The following is an 18,106-nucleotide window of genomic DNA, read 5'->3' as shown; positions in this document are numbered from 1 at the left end:
GTAGTTTTCATTTCAGTTATTGTATTGGTCATCTCTGTTTGTTTGTTCTTTAATTCTTCTAGGTCTTTGTTAATCATTTCTTGCATCTTCTCAATCTTTGCCTCCATTCTTATGCCGAGGTCCTGGATCATCTTCACTATCATTATTCTGAATTCTTTTTCTGGAAGGTTGCCTATCTCCACTTCATTTAGTTGTTTTTCTGGGGTCTTTTCTTGTTCCTTCATCTGGTATATAGCCCTCTGCCTTTTCATCTTGTCTGTCTTTCTGTAAATGTGGTTTTTGTTCCACCAGCTGTAGGACTGTAGTTTTTCTTGCTTCTGCTGTCTGCCCTCTGGTGGTTGAGGCTATCTAAGAGGCTTGATGGGAGGCTCTGGTGGTGGGTAGAGCTGACTGTTGCTGTGGCGGACAGAGCTCCATAAAACTTTAATCCACTTGACTGTTGATGAGTGGGGCTGGGTTCCCTCCCTGTTGGTTGTTTTGCCTGAGGCAACCCAACACTGGAGCCTACCTGGGCTCTTTGGTGGGGCTAATGGCAGACTCTGGGAGGGCTCACACCAAGGAGTACTTCCCAGAACCTCTGCTGCCAGTGTCCTTGTCCCCACGGTGAAACAGAGCCAGCCCCCGCCCCTGCAGGAGACCCTCCAATACTAGCAGGTAGGTCTGGTTCAGTCTCCCCCAGGGTCACTGCTCCTTCCCCTGGGTCCCAATGCGCACGCTATTCTGTGTGCGCCCTCCAAGAGTGGGGTCTCTGTTTCCCCCAGTCCTGTCGAAGTCCTGCAATCAATTCCCACTAGGCTTCAAAGTCTGATTCTCTATGAATTCCTCCTCCCGTTGTCCGGACCCCCAGGTTGGGAAGCCTGACATGGGGCTCAGAACCTTCACTCCAGTGGGTGGACTTCTGTGGTATAAGTGTTCACCAGTCTGTGAGTTAACCACCCAGCAGTTATGGGATTTGATTGTACTCTGATTGCGCCTCTCCTACCGTCTCACTGTGGCTTCTCCTCTGTCCTTGGACGTGGGGTATCCTCCTTGGTGAAGTCCAGTGTCTTCCTGTCGATGATTCTCCAGCAGCCAGTTGTGATTCTGGTGTTCTCACAAGAGGGAGTGAGAGCACGTCCTTCTACTCCGCCATCTTGGTTAATCAATATATATACACAGACATATACATACATACCACATCTTTATCCATTCATCTGTCGATGGGCATTTAGGTCGCTCCCATGTCTCGGCTATTGTAAATAGTACTGGTATGAACATTGAGGTGCATGCATCTTTTCGAATTAGAGTTTTCTCTGTATATATGCCCAAGAATGGGATTGCTGGATCATATGGTAACTCTATTTTTAGTATTTTAAGGAACCTCCATATTGTTTTACATAGTGGCTGTACCAATTTACATTCCCACCAGCAGTGTAGGAGGTTTCCCTTTTCTTCAAAACCTTTCCAGCATTTATATTGGTAGACTTTTTAATGATGGCTATTCTGACTGGTGTGAGGTGATTGTAGTTTTGATTTGCATTTCTCTAATAATTAATGATGTTGAGCATCTTTTCATGTGCCTGTTGGCCATCTGTATGTCTTCTTTGGAGAAATATCTAGTTAGATCTTCTGCCCAGTTTTTGATTGGATTGCTTGTTTTTTTGTTATTGAGTTGTAGGAGCCGTTTGTGTATTTTGGAAATTAAGCCCTTGTCAGTCTCATCATTTGCAAATATTTTCTCCCAGTCCATAGCTTGTCTTTTTTGTTCTGTTTATGTTTTCCTTTGCTGTGCAAAAACTTTTAAGTTTGTTTTGTTGTGTTTTAACTTGCACGAGTTCCATCCTCCACTCTCCAGATCCATGGTAGCTTTGAAAACTAACAGCCCCAATCACAGTGAAAACCAGCAGCCTGCCAGCCACTGGAAGGATCAGAACAAGTTTGGAGATTTTTCAAAGCTCCATTACCAGAGAATTATCATGACTTGATCTGACCAGTGGTTCCCTGGAAACCCTGCTTTGAGGACTAACTTTATTTGACCTTAGAGCTCAGTGTGAAAAGCCTTCTTTGGGGGTGTTTGTCAAGAACAATTACAGGCAATTGCTTACATTTGCAGTGACCTGAGGCAGTGAATAATAGTGGGGGCAAACAATAGACCAGCCAAATAGTGTAAAAGGAAAAACTGGGTAATGAGATGTTCATAAGGGTTTGAAAAGTTGCTAGGAAGCTAAAAGTCCCCTAATGCCTAAGAATAAAAAAAGGAAAATAAAAACTTCTCCCAGTTTTCTCAGATTGATTCTGTGTTTAGGCACTCCTTTATTGCATAGCCAGGCCACTTACAACTCTGCCTTCACCTTCACTTCCTGTTTGTGCTGAGCCTAGAGATCAGCCAGAGATGAAAGCTCAGAATCTTCTCAGGTCTTTTCTGAGCATGTGTCACACCTAGGTTATATGGATGTCTTTCCAAATTACCCACTATACACAGGCACTTTTGAAAGCCCTAATTTCCCAAAGGAAGTCTTTCCCTAGCTTTTCTTCCCAGGCTTTTGCGTATTTATTATTTTCCTCAACTGTAATCCTTTGCCCTGGGCTGAAGAAGTTTGTTCATTTGCCTTACAATGTTTCTGAGGAATGCCATCTGTGTAGTCAATTTTTTGGCCTGAGAGAATTCCAAATTAGATGAAACAGACAGGCACCTTCTACCAGTCTTTCAGGTAGTATCCAAGACAGGTCAAAGCAGACAAACACAATTCTTTGCAAATAAGGTCTTCTCTGCTCCCTCTAGAACCAGGGACCAGGGTCCCATGCTGGGAATGAAAGCTTCTTTTCTCAAGACCGCTGCCAAGCTGATGAAGGGTGTAGGTCAAGTACAAGTAAAAATGTTGCAATGCTTTCCTACCATTTTAAAGTTGACTTTTTCTTGATTCAGCCTTCTCTTGGTTGCTATAAACCTGTTTTCAACAATTCTGACTAAGTTGATTCTTATCACTTTTACTCGGTGTTTCAGTGTTTCTATTGAGGGATAGGCCCCTGGAACTATCTACTCTGACATTTTTGCTAATGTCACCCCTTTAGTGAGGTAGGTCTGTTACCAATGAATTCTTTGTTTTTGTATAGCTCAAAATATGTTAATTTTTCTTCATCTTTGAAGGATAGTTTTGTTGGATATAGAATACTTCATTTGACAAGCTTTTTTTCCTCTCAGCACTTGAATATATCCTCATACTGAGACAAGATGGAAGGAGGCAGGGCACAACCATTAAAAGAATGACATAGCCGTTGAGAAGAATGGGATACGACAAAACATGGTTAGAACTGATTAGGTCCAAGATGGCAGAAGGTTCACCTTCCAGTAGACCTTGAGCCTCATTATATGCTCATTGTAATACATTAGCATGCTAAGTGACACACCCACAGGTGCCATGACAGTTCCAAGGCTGACCATAAAAGGCCAAAAAGTGGGCAGTGGCCCATGTCATGGAAATCCCTGCCTCTTCCCCAAAACAGTTGGAATAATCCTCCCACTTGTTAGTCTATGAAATTACCCAGCCCATAAAACTAACAACCACATACCTCAGGGCCACTCTCACTTTCTTAGATGGCCTGCGTTCTGTCTGTTGAAGGTGTATCACTTTAGATAAACTCACTTTCACTTTACGATGGCTTGCTCTTGAATTCTTTCCTGCGTGAAGCCAGAGACCCTTTCTTGGCAGCCCATCCCAGGAACTCACCTGAGACCTGACCATCCTCTTATGCCCCATTTTCCTGCAATACTACTGCATCTGGCCTCCATGGTTTCCAATGAGAAATCAGCTGTTAATATTATTGAGGATGAAAAAATTGAACTTCATCAAAATTAAAAACTTTTGTGCACCAAATGAGATTATCAAAAGGTGAAAAGATAACCTTATAGAATAGAAGAAAATATTTGCAAATCACATACCTGATAAGTATTTGGTATCCAGAATATATAAATAACTTTCATAACTCAACGACAAAAAGCAACTCTATTAAAAAATGGGCAAAAGACTTGAATAGACATTTCTCCAACATGAAAACTGTTCAACGTCATTAGTCATTAGGAAAATGGAAATCAAAACCACAGTGAGATACCACTTCACACCCGCTAGGATGGCTAAAATTTTTTAAAAAAGAAAGAAAAAAGTAACAAGTGTTGGTAAGGATCTGCAGAAATTGGAACCTTTGTACATTGCTGTAGGGAGTATAAAATGGTTCAGTCATTGTGTAAAAACAGTTTGATAGTTCCTTGAAAAGTTAAAAACAGAACTCCATACAACCCAGCAATTCCATTCCTAACTATAGACTCAAACTAATTGTAGACAGGGGTTCAAACAAAAACCTGAGCACAGATCTTTACAGCAGTATTATTTATAATAGCCAAAAGATGGAAACAACCCAAATGTCCATCAACAGATAAGTGGATAAACAAATTGTAATATATACATACAATGAAATGTTATTCAGCCATAAAAAGGAATGAAGTACTCATAAATGCTACAATGTGGGTGAATAGTTAAAAGCTAGCTAGGGCCTTCCCTGGTGGTGCAGTGGTTAAGAATCCACCTGCCGATGCAGGGACACGGGTTCGAGCCCTGGTGCAGGAAGATCCCACATGCCATGGATGCAACTAAGCCTGTGCACCACAACTACTGAAGCCCGCATGCCTAGAGCCCATGCTCCACAACAAGAGAAGCCACCACAATGAGAAGCCCGTGCATTGCAACGAAGAGTAGCCCCCACTCGCCACAACTAGAGAAAAGCCCATGCACAACAACAAAGACCCAACGCAGCCAAAAATAAAAATAAACAAAATAAATAAATAAATAAAAATAAAAGCTATGCTAAATGAAAGAAGTCATACACAAAAGATGATGTAGTTTACAATTCCATTTATATGAAATATCCATAGGTAAACATATAGACACAGAAGACGGATGGTTATGAGGAGTTAGAATAGGGGAGAATGGAAGTGACTGTGCAGTGGGTATGTGGTGTTTTTTGAGGTGATGAAAATGTTTTGGAACTTATAGGTACTGGTTGCACAATATTGTGAATGTACTAAAGGAAACTGACACATTAGACCACACAGACTTAATTGATATTTATAGAGCATTCCATCCAAAAGCAGCAGGATACACATTCTTTTCAAGAGCACATGAAACATTCTCCAGGATAGATCACATGCTGGGCCACCAAGCAAGCCTTGGTAAATTTAAGAAAACTGAAATCATATCAAGCTTCTTTACTGACCACAACACTATGAGGCTAGAAATCAACTATAAGCAAAAAAACTGCAAAAAACACAAACATGTGAAGGCTAAATGACATGCTAATAAACAACCAATGGATCACTGAAGAAATCAAAGAGGAAGTCAAAAAATACCTAGAGACAAATGAAAATGAAAACATGATGATCCAAAACCTATGGGACACAGCAAAAGCAGTTCTAAGAGGGAAGCTTATACTGATACAAACTTACCTCAGCAAACAAGAAAAATGTCAAATAAACAACCTTATGTTACAACTAAAGCAACTAGAGAAAGAACAAACAAAATCCAAAGTTAGTACAAAGAAAGAAATCATAAAGGTCAGAGCAGATATAAATGAGACTAAAAAAACAATAGAAAAGATTAATAAAACTAAAAGCTGGTTCTTTGAAAAGTTAAACACACTGACAAATCTTTAGCCAGACCTATCAGGAAAAAAAAGGGAGAGGGCCCAAATCAATAAAATTAGAAATGAAAAATACACAGAAGTACAAAGGACCATATGACACTACTACAGGCAACTATTCAATATATGCCAATAAAATGGACAACCTAGAAGAAATGGACACATTCTTAGAAAGGTACAATCTCCCAAGACTGAACCAGGAAGAAATAGAAAATATGAACAGAGCAATCACCAGTAATAAAATTAAATCAGTAATTAAAAAACTCCCACCAAGCAAAAGTTCAGGACTAGATGGCTTCACAGGTGAATTTTACCAAACATTTAGAGAAGACTTCACAGATATCCTTCTGAAACTATTCCAAAAAATTGCAGAGGAAGAAACCCTTCCCAACTCATTCTATGAGGCTACCATCGCCCGGATAGCAAAAACCAGACAACAATGTCACAAAAAAAGAAAATTACAAGCCCATATCACTGATGAACATAGATGCAAAAATCCTCAATGGAATACTAGCAAACCAACTCCAACAATACATTAAAATGATCATACATCATGATCAAGTGGGATTTATCCCAGAGATTCAAAGATTTTTCAATATCCACAAATCAATCAATGTGACACACCACATTAACAAATTCAAGAATAAAACCCATATGATCATCTCAAAAGATGCAGAAAAAAATTGACAAAATTCAACAACCACTTATGATAAAAAACTCTTCAGAAAGTGGGCATAGAGGGAATATACCTCAACATAATAAAGGTCGTATATGACAAACCCACAGCTAACATCATACTCAACAGTGAAAAACTGAAAGCATTCCCTCTAACTTCAGGAACAAGACAAGGATGCCCACTCTCGCCAATTTTATTCAATATAGTATTGGAAGTCCTAGTCACAGCAATCAGAGAAGAAAAAGAAATAAAAGGAATCCAAATTGGAAAAGAAGAAGTCAAACTGTCGCTGTCTGCAGATGACATGATGCTATACATAAAAAAATCCTAAAGACACCGCCAGAAAACTCCTAGACCTCAGCGGTAAAGTGCTGGATACAAAATTAATATACAAAAATCTGTTGCATTCCTATACACTAACAATAAAATACCAGAAAGAGAAATTAAGGAAACAATCCCATTTACTATTGCATCAAAAAGAATAAAATACCTAGGAATAAACCTACCTAAGGAGGCAAAAGACCTGTACTCCGAAAACTATAAGATGCTGATGAAAGAAATTGAAGATGACACAAACAAATGGAAAGATCTACTCTTCTTGGATTGGAAGAATCAATATTGTTAAAATGACCATACTACCCAAGGAAAGCTACAGATTCAATGCAATCCCTATCACATTACCAATGGCATTTTTCACACAACTACAACAAAAAAATTTTAACTTCTATGGAAACACAAAAGATCCTGAATAGCCAAAGCAATCTTGAGAAAGAAGAACAGAGCTGGAGGAATGACACTACCTGACTTCAGAAAAGCTACAGCAATCAAAACAGTATGGTACTGACACAAAAAACAGACATATAGATCAATGGATCAGGATAGAAAGCCCGGAAATAAACCCATGCACTTATGATCAATTAATCTATGACATGGGAGGCAAGAATATACAGTGGAGAAAAGGCAGTCTGTTCAACAAGAGGTGCTGGGAAAACTGGACAGCTACATGTAAAAGAATGAGATTAGAACATTCTCTAACACCATATACAAAAATAAGCTCAAAACAGATCAAAAACCTAAACAAAAGACTGGATACTATAAAAGTTCTAGAGGAAAACATAGGCAGAACACTCTTTGACATAAATCACAGCTATATTTTTTTAGATCCCTCTCCTAGAGGAATGGAAATAAAAGCAAAAAGAAATAAATGGGACCTAATTAAACTTAAAAGTTTTGCACAGCAAAGGAAACCATTAAATAAGTTCAGTGAAGTTGCAGGATAAAAAATCAACACAAAAATCAGATTTCTCTACACTAACAATGAACAATTTGAAAGATAATTGAGAAACAATTCCACTTACAATAAATAGCACCAAAAATAGTAAAATATTTAGAAATACACCTAATTAAGGAGGTGAAGGACTAGTACACTGAAAACTATAAAATATTGATGAAAGAAATTAAAGAAGACACAAATAAATGGAAAGACATGCTATGTTCATGAATTGAAAAATTTAATGTTGTTACTAGGTAAATGCTTGCCAAAGAGATCTATAGATTTTATGCAATCCCTGTCAAAACCCAACAGAGGTTTTTGCAGAAATAAAATTCATATGAAATCTCAAGGGACCCCAAATAGCCAAAAAAATCTTGAAAAAGAAGACCAAAACTAGAGAAATCACCATCCCTGATTTCAAAATATACTAAAAAGTTACAATAATCAAAACAGTGTGGTACTGGCATAAAGATATATATATATATATATATGGAACAGAATAGACAACCCAGAAATAAGCCCTCACATATAAGATCAAATGATTTTGACAAGAGCGCTGAGACCATTCAGTGAGAAAGGGCCAGTCTCAAGGACCCAAAAAGTTGGAGGACTCCACATTACCACATTTCAAAATATACCATAAAGCTACAGTAATGAAGATTCTGTGGTACTGGCATAAGAATAGACATAGAGATAAATGAAATAGAATTAAGTGTCCAGAAAAAATTCATACATTTATGGTCAATTGGTTTTCAACAAGGGTGCCAAGAAAATTCAATGGGCAAATAGTGCTAAGAACAATTGAATAGCCACATGCAAAAGAATGAAGTTGGAACCTTATCTCACAGCATACACACAAATTAATAGATCATAGGCATAAATGTAAGAAGTAAAACTATAAAGCTTTGAGAAAACAGATGTAAATCTTCAGATTGGGCAAGGTTTTCTTAAATAGGACAACTAAAGCACAAGCAGCCAAAGAAAAAAATTGATAAATTGTACTTCATCAAACAAAAGTAAAAGCTTTGGGTTTCAAAAGACACTATCAAGAAGGATAAAAGAAAATGCACACAATAGGAATTTTTTTCAAATCCTGTATCTTAGGGATGTGTATCTGGAATATATAAAGAACTCTCTTACAAATCAATAAGAAATAAATAATCCAATTTAAAATGGGCTAAGGATCTGAGTAGACATTTCTCCAAAGAAGGTATACAAATGGCCAATAAGCACATGAAAAGATTCTCAACAACAGCAGACATTACGGAAATACAAATTTTATTCACATATTATTTATTTTTGGCTGCATTGGGTCTTCGTTGCTGTGTGCAGGCTTCCTCTAGTTGCGGCGAGTGGGGGCTACACTTCGTTGAGGTGCACGGGCTTCTCATTGTGGTGGCTTCTCGTTGCAGAGCACAGGCTCTAGGCACGCAGGCTTCAGTAGTTGTGGCACGCAGGCTCAGTAGTTGTGGCTCACAGGCTCCAGAGTGCAGGTTCAGTAGTTGTGGTGCACAGGCTTAGTTGCTCTGCGGCATGTGGGATCTTCCCAGACCAGGGCTCAAACCCGCGTCCCCTGCATTGGCAGGTAGATTCTTAACCACTGTGCCACCAGGGAAGTCCCAAGGAAATAAAAAATTTAAAAACCAATATGACACTGATGAACATAGATGCAAAAATCCTCAATAGAATACTAGCAAACAGGGCTTCCATGGTGGCACAGTGGTTGAGAATCTGCCTGCCAGTGCAGGAGACGCAGGTTCAAGCCCTGGTCCGGGAAGATTCCACATGATGGAGAGCAACTAAGCCCATGTGCCACAACTAGTGAGCCTGCACCCTAGAGCCCGTGAGCCACAACTACTGAAGCCCGCACACCTAGAGCCTGTGCTCCACAACAAGAGAGGCCACCACACTGAGAAGCCCGCGCACCACAGCGAAAAGTAGACCCCCTCGCCACAACTAGAGAAAAGCCTGAGCACAGCAACAAAGACCCAACGCATCCAACAATAAATAAATAAATTTATTTTTTAAAAAAATACTAGCAAACAGAATCCAACAGCACATTAAAAGGATCATACACCATGATCAAGTGGGGTTTATCCCAGGAATGCAAGGATTCTTCAATATATGCAAGTCAATCAATGTGATAAAACATATTAACAAATTGAAAGAGAAAAACCATATGATCACCTCAATAGATGCAGAAAAATCTTTCGACAAAATTCAACACCCATTTATGATAAAAACCCTCCAGAAAGTAGGCATACAGGGAACTGACCTCAACATAATAAAGGCCATATATGACAAACGCACAGCCAACATCATTCTCAATGTTGAAAAACTGAATGCATTTCCTCTAAGATCAGGAACAAGACAAGGTTGTCCACTCTCACGACTATTATTCAATATAGTTTTGGAAGATTTAGCCACAGCAATCAGATACGAAAAAGAAATCAAAAGAATCCAAATCGGAAAAGAAGTAAAGCTGTCACTGTTTGCAGATGACATGATACTATACATAGAGAATCCTAAAGATGCTACCAGAAAACTACTAGAGCTAATCAATGAATTTGGTAAAGTAGCAGGATACAAAATGAATGCACAGAAATCTCTTGCATTCCTATACACTAATGATGAAAAATCTGAAAGACAAATTAAGGAAACACTCCCATTTACCACTGCAACAAAAAGAATAAAATACCTAGTAATAAACCTACCTAAGGAGACAAAAGACCTGTAGGCAGAAAACTATAAGACACTGATTAAAGATGATACAAACAGATGGAGAGATATAGCATGTTCTTGAAATGGAAGAATCAACATTGTGAAAATGACTCTAATGACCAAAGCAATCTACAGATGCAAAGCAATCCCTATCAAACTACCAATGGCATTTTTCACAGAACTAGAACAAAAAATTGCACAATTTGTATAAAAACACAAAAGACCCCAAATAGCCAAAGCAATCTTGAGAAAGAAAAACGGAGCTGGAGGAATCAGGCTCCTGGACTTCAGACTATACTACAAAGCTACAGTAATCAAGACAGTATGGTACTGGAACAAAAGCAGAAATATAGATCAATGGAACAGGATAAAAAGCCCAGAGATAAACCCACACACCTATGGTCACCTTATTTTTGATAAAGGAGGCAAGAATATACAATGGAGAAAAGACAGCCTCTTCAATAAGTGGTGCTGGGAAAAATGGACAGCTACATGTAAAAGAATGAAACACCATACACAAAAATAAACTCAAAATGGATTAAAGAGCTAAATGTAAGGCCAGACACTATCAAACTCTTAGAGGAAAATGTAGGCAGAACACTCTATGACATAAATCACAGCAAGATCCTTTTTGACCCACCTCCTAGAGAAATGGAAATAAAAACCAAAATAAACAAATGGGACCTAATGAAACTTAAAAACTTTTGCACAGCAAAGGAGACCATAAACAAGACGAAAAGACAACACTCAGAATGGGAGAAAATATTTGCAAATGAAGCAACTGACAAAGGATTAATCTCCAAAATACACAAGCAGCTCATGCAGCTCAATAACAAAAAAACAAACAACCCAATCCAAAAATGGGCAGAAGACCTAAATAGACATTCCTCCAAAGAAGATATACAGATTGCCAACAAACACATGAAAGGATGCTCAACATCACTAATCATTAGAGAAATGCAAATCAAAACTACAATGAGGTATCACCTCACACTGGTCAGAATGGCCATCATCAAAATATGTACAAACAATAAATGCTGGAGAGGGTGTGGAGAAAAGGGAACCCTCTTACACTGTTGGTGGGAATGTAAATTGATACAGCCACTATGGAGAACAATATGGAGGTTCCTTAAAAAACTAACAATAGAACTACCATATGACTCAGCAATCCCACTACTGGGCATATACCCTGAGAAAACTATAATTCAAAAAGGGTCATGTACAACAATGTTCACTGCAGCTCTATTTACAATAGCCAGGACATGGAAGCAACCTAAGTGTCCATCGACAGATGAATGGATAAAGATGTGGCACATATATACAATGGAATATTACTCAGCCATAAAAAGAAACAAAACTGAGTTATTTGCAGTGAGGTGGATGTACCTAGAGTCTGTCATACAGAGTGAAGTAAGTCAGAAAGAGAAAAACAAATACTGTATGCTAACACATATATAATGAATCTAAAAAAAAAAAAAAGGTCTGAAGAACCTAGAGGCAGGACAGGAATAAAGACGCAGACGTAGAGAATGGACTTCAGGACAAGGGGAGTGGGTAGGGTAAGCTGGGACGAAGTCAGAGAGTGGCATGGACTTATATATACTACCAAATGTAAAATAGATAGCTAGTGGGAAGCAGCCGCACAGCACAGGGAGATCAGCTCAGTGCTTTGTGACCACCTAGAGGGGTGGGAGAGGGAGTGTGGGAGGGAGACGCAAGAGGGAGGAGATATGGGGATATGTGTTTATGTATAGCTGATTCACTTTGTTACAAAGCAGAAACTAACACACCATTGTGAAGCAATTATACTCCAATAAAGATGTTAAAAAAAAAACCAATGTGATAGCACTTTACACCTATATGGATGGATATATTAAAAAGGCAGACAGTATTGAGTGTTGGCAAAAATGTGGACAAATTGGAATCCTCATTCATTGGTAGTGGAAATGTAGAATAGTGCAGCCAACTTGGAAAGCATGAAGTTACCACATGACCCTGCAATTCCACCCTTATGTGTATACCCAAGATAACTTAAAACATCTGTCTACACAAAAACTTATTGAATGTTCATAGCAGCACTACTCACAATAATCAAAAAGTTAACCCAAATGTCCATCAACACATGAATGGATAAACAAATTGTGGTGTTTATCCATTGTAAACATACAATGAAATATTATTCAACCCTAACAATAAGGGGGGTGGGGAGTAACTCCTCAGTGAGTATGGGGTTTTCTTTTGGGGCGATGAATATGTGTTGAATGTTTTGATAGAGACAGTGTTTGCACAACATTGTGAAAATACTAAATGCCCCTGAATTGTTTGCTTTAAAATGGTTTGTGTTGTGTGAATTTTATGTAATGTTGTATGAATTTTACCTCAACTTTAAAAGTAAGAAAATGAAATAAAATTGTAATGTGTCACCAAAACAATGAATAAATAGCCCTAAGCTTTAAAGAGAATATTGATGTTTAGGAACTTAAAATGGAATACTTTGTTTATCATAAACCACCACAAAAAAAGTGATCAGCAGTTTATGCTGTAAGTATCAAACAGCTCATTGAAAGAATATATAAACAACTCTTGCAAATTAATGAAAAATAGGCAACATGGCAGAAAAATGGGAGAGTTGGACAAAAGTACAGATGAGTAACTCCTATCATGACATGGAGACTTACAATCTCAGATTCATAGCTCTAAAGGTATAGTAAAACATTCACAAGGGCAGTATAATTGCTATCATAAGGAAGATAATGTTTAACCTGAAGTATTTTTAATACTGAGGTTCAGTAGCACGGAAATAACAAATAAAAATATAATCTTACCTCATTAACCTGTTCTTCACCTCTTTATTTTTTTTATCTTCTCAAGTTCAGCAAGAAAAGCAGTTGTCATCATCACTCTCCTTCAGTACACTAATCATCCCTCAAAATAAAATGGTTATGGTTCAGGTAACTGTGGAAATAAAAAAAGAAAACAAACATATGGACACCAAGCAGGGAAAACGGTGGGGGGGGGGGGCGTGGTGGTGTGATGAATTGGGCAATTGGGATTGACGTGTATACACTGATGTGCATAAAATTGATGACTAATAAGAACATGCTGTATAAAAAAATAAAATTAAATTGAAAAATATTTTTTAAAAAGAAAAAAAAAATCTGTTCAGAGCAAAGGCTTTTTGAGTTCTGTATGACAACAGAATGATATTAACATGACAGAACTTTCAAAAGCCATTTTGACATGTAATTTTACCTTTCCTGATAGTCCAAGTTATTGATTTTGTAATCAGCAACTGTCTAGACAAAATAAATAAGTACATAAACTTCATTGTTACTTTTTTGGTAGCTGAGGAAAAGAGAAATATATGTGGAAAAATCAAATGCTGTTTAATGACAGAAAAGGTCATTGTTTCCTGCTGTAACTACAACAGTAAGATTTATATATTTCTGTGTATGTACATATATATAAACAGAAATTTGATTTTAGATAGTACAGAATTCTTTTAATATAATTTTCACATACTGTACATATACTTTACATGGAATTTGAAACAACAAATATTAAGCATTAACAAAGAACAATGAATAACTCCTACTGACATAATTGATTTTTTATTTTTATTTTTTGTCTTGTGTTTTGGTCGTATTTACTGCTCTAGAGCTTTAACATGGACATAGTCAAAGGAGCCTGTTTTTAGTCTCATCAGAACCTAGACCAGGTCTGCACTGTGTAACACCGCCACCTAGTGGCCAAATACCTTATTACACAGCAACCCCAAATTAAATTCATATTAAAGATACGATCTTTCAAAAAAATCATAAACAGCAATTGAAGCAACCAGATATATACAACCCATAAGCAAAGACACAGGGACTAGGATATTTACATGTTTTTCACACATCAAATACATTTTAATATTTTGTTATGTGTGAATGTTTACATTCCTGAACATTGCATTTCCGGAAGTTAAATTCTGACAGGTTTTTAAAAGAACATTAACTAAGACACACAGAAAAATGTCAGATACCTCTTAACCTCCCAACCAACTCTGCTTTCCCAGGACTCATGGAACGCTGTGTGTGTGGTGTGTTTTAATCACTGTTTTTCTGTTTATAAAGCTATACATGCTCATTTCAGAAAATTTAGAAATTACAGAATTTTATTCTGCTGGTTCCAAATCCATTGGGAGCATTTCTGGTATTGGCATTGGTGGGAAGGGATGATTTCAGGATGCCCTGGACACTGGCTTTCCTCCTGCACGTGTGGGTCTCAGGCCCCGGCTGGGCAGAGGGGACTGGACATGCTCCCCCGCCTCGGGCTCACCACAGCCTCCACACTACCCTCTGCCTTCCCTCCTGCACCTGAGCCTGGACTGGGCTCCTAATAAATGAGGAGTGAGGGTGACTTCCAAAGCACAGAGGAGAGGCTGATCCAAATTTAGCCATTGGCCCCAGACTCAGACACCTGGGTCTATGCAGTACTCAGAGAGAAAAGGCACAGACCACTAGCTGGCAAGAAGCTGAAATGGGATTCATTCACTCATTCAACAAATGTTTGCTGAATTCCAACCAAACTGTGTCTAAGATACAGATGGATAAGATAGTTTGGGGCCTAGAGCTGTAATCACTAACGTGGTTCGATGATAATTAACCACAAGCCATCAGAGATAAAGTGAACACTAACATATGACAAAGCAAAAAGAAGAAGAAATATAAACACTGATTTATCTGTAGAAGTAACGTTACTCAGTGATTTGTGACCTTTCCATTTGAGTGTCTAATTGCCATGAAACATAGGAATTACTATGCACGCCTACACTTTTACCCATTCCAAATTTAATTTTGCTAAAAACACTGCACAATGAATATTTCGTTCATGCCTACTCAGGCTTTACTGTGTCGTATTCAAGGGGTGTCGTTGTCTTCCCCAAATTAAAAGAGAGCTAGAGCTGCCACCAGTGTTATTCCTATGAACACAGGAAATAAAAAGAAATGAGTAGCAGTCAAGAAAATAATATCTAATAGTAGATCTTAAGAGTTAAAATATTGTTTATGTCAAAGATGATGTTACTAGGCCTACAATGGTCATAGGCCATGTGCCTTGGTAAACAGGCTGCCAACACTCTTTATACTGCTTAGGATTTCAAAAGCCATGTTTACAATCATTGCCTAGGCAACCTAAGATCTCCCTGAGACCAGCTCTTGAAGGTGATGCAGTGAGGTCCCCAGCAAGTTCACACTGGCAGTAGAAATGATTTCCAGGTTTGGGGATTTCTGGGTCCAGCCACAGGCAGACTATGCAAACACATTCCCATACTGAATAGCACCTAGATAACCACCTTTTATTTTTTATATATTTTTTTTATTTTTTATTTTTTTTAGGAAAGGAAGACATAAACTGTACTTAGATGATAAGATCCTATACATGGAGAATCACAAAGAATTCACAAAAAAATGTTAAAGTTAATAAACCAATCAATAAAGTTTCAAGGTACAAGATCAACACACAAAAATCAGTTGTGTTTCTATACACCAACAATGAGCAATCTAAAAAAGAAATTAAGAAAACAATTCCATTTACAATAGCACACAAAAGAGCATAAGCTGTGGAGTCAGTGTTGCTACTTACTATGTGTCTTAGTTCACTGGGGCCACTATAACAAAATGCCATAGACTGAGTAGCTTATAAACAACAGCGTTTTGGGTGAGAACCCACTTCCTGGTTCATAGATGGTCATCTTTTTGCTGTATCCTCACATGGCAGAAGAGGTGAAGTTTTTCTGGGGCCTCTTTTATAAGGGCACTAATCCCATTTGTAAGGGCTCCACCTTCATGACCTATTCACTTCCCAAAGGCCCCACCTCCTCATACAAACGCATAGGGTAGATAACCACCTTTTAAATACACAGCTGAGCTAGAAAAAGAGCAAAGGGAGCCACCCAGGCCAGGTGGCAAAGGGAGGTTAGAATGTGACCACTCACTCTAATGACCACACGACACTTTGCTGAGCACAAAATTCTTTCCAGTGGGGAGACAGAAAAGCAAACGTGGGCAGGGAATGAAAACTCACCTCTTGGGCATAAGCAGGTACCGTGCCTGTTCCCTGAGATGAAGATGGTTGTTTGACTACGGGACCTCATCTGTAGGAACACAATGGGGAGGGAAAGTGATGGTTAGGCTGTTTGCGTCCCCCACCCCAATTCCAGATGTCAAGGCAGCACCTAATATTGAACCTTGATAACGGATCATCAAAAACATGAACTTTAGAGATGGTCCCCTTTTTAGGCAATTGAATGACCTATGAAAACATGTGGCATTGATGTTGGACGTGTGTGTGCCCAGGGGTTGTGAATGTAGACTAATTAATGCCTGAGGCAACAGTGACGCCCACCTGGGAGTCCATTCACCACCTTGTATAATAACTTAAACAGGAGTCTTTGAGGAGCCATTATACCTCGCAGTTAAACCAGCTGCTGGGGCCTCTGGGGGAGTGGAAGCGCCATAGAATACCTTTGTCAAGAGCCAGCAATGATGCATCTTGAGAAGCAAAAAGAGGACCTTGGTCCTATCAGAGTTCCCAAGGGGATAAGAACTGTCCTGGTGAGGCCATGAACTGTGGCCTTAGTCCATGTAGAGACATCTGTGACCTTGATTTATATCTGGGGCATCTGTGAGGCAACAGATTCCCTGAGTTCTTTACCCAACAGGGACCAGTATTGCATGATGTCCCAAGAGTTTGTAAAAATGTGCAGATGGGACCAGTGGTTGGCCAGGGCATCCAGAGCTAAGATGACGCCTGAGGTTTGGCAAACTGTGCTGACCCTTGGGCCCCATGCTTTACTGGGGACATCCTGGCTGAGGGATGGGGAGCAGTAACCTTCCACCGGGGCACAGATCCTGCCCCGATTACTTTTCTCCCCTTCCCACCCGATCTACATGCATATCTTTCTTACAGCCTTGTTTGTACAGGATTCTTTCTGCAAGTTTCCAGTTAGTTTTCAGTGAGAAGTATTCGACGAGTAGATACAGTTTTAATGTGTTCATGTGAGGGAGGTGAGTTCCACATCCTCATACTCTGCTATCTTGATCGATCTCGACCTATTTGGATTTTGCTCTGCTTTTTGAAAGTGTAGGTTTGTGTCTTCAGGAAAATTTGGGACATTTTTGGCCATTGTTTCTTTAAATACTCTTCCAGTCTCACTCATTCTCTCACCTCCCCTTCTGAGACTCTGGTAATACGTATGTTAGGTTTTTTTTTATAGTCTCAGAGGTCCCTGAGACTCTTCATTTTTTACCCCACTCTATTTTCTCTTTGTTGTCCAGATTGGATAAATTCTGTTGCTTTGTCCTAAAATTCACCAATTCTATCCTCTGTTTCCTTCACACTACTGCTGAGACCACCCAGAGACTTGTTGTTTTGTTTTTATTGCATTTTTATGTTCTGTAATTTCCATTTGATTCTTTATTGCAACTTCTGTCTCTTTACGGATATTTTATATTTATAAATTTGTTTCAAGCGAATCCGTAATTGCTTACTGAAGCGTTTTTGTGATGTCTGCTTTAAAATCTTTGTCAGATAATTCCAACATCTGATCCCTCTCCATGTGCATGTATATTGATTGACTTTTTTCATTCAAGTTGCGAATTTCATGGTTCTTAGTGTGACTAGTGACTTTCAGTTGTATCTTGGACACTTTGGGTGTTATATTATGACACTGGATCCTATGTAATATCCTATTTTAGCAGGCAGACCCTTTACTGAGGTGT

The sequence above is a fragment of the Balaenoptera musculus genome, chromosome 6, assembly GCF_009873245.2.
Source record: "Balaenoptera musculus isolate JJ_BM4_2016_0621 chromosome 6, mBalMus1.pri.v3, whole genome shotgun sequence".
In the NCBI taxonomy this organism is placed as follows: domain Eukaryota; kingdom Metazoa; phylum Chordata; class Mammalia; order Artiodactyla; family Balaenopteridae; genus Balaenoptera; species Balaenoptera musculus.
This window is presented reverse-complemented; position numbering follows the sequence as displayed.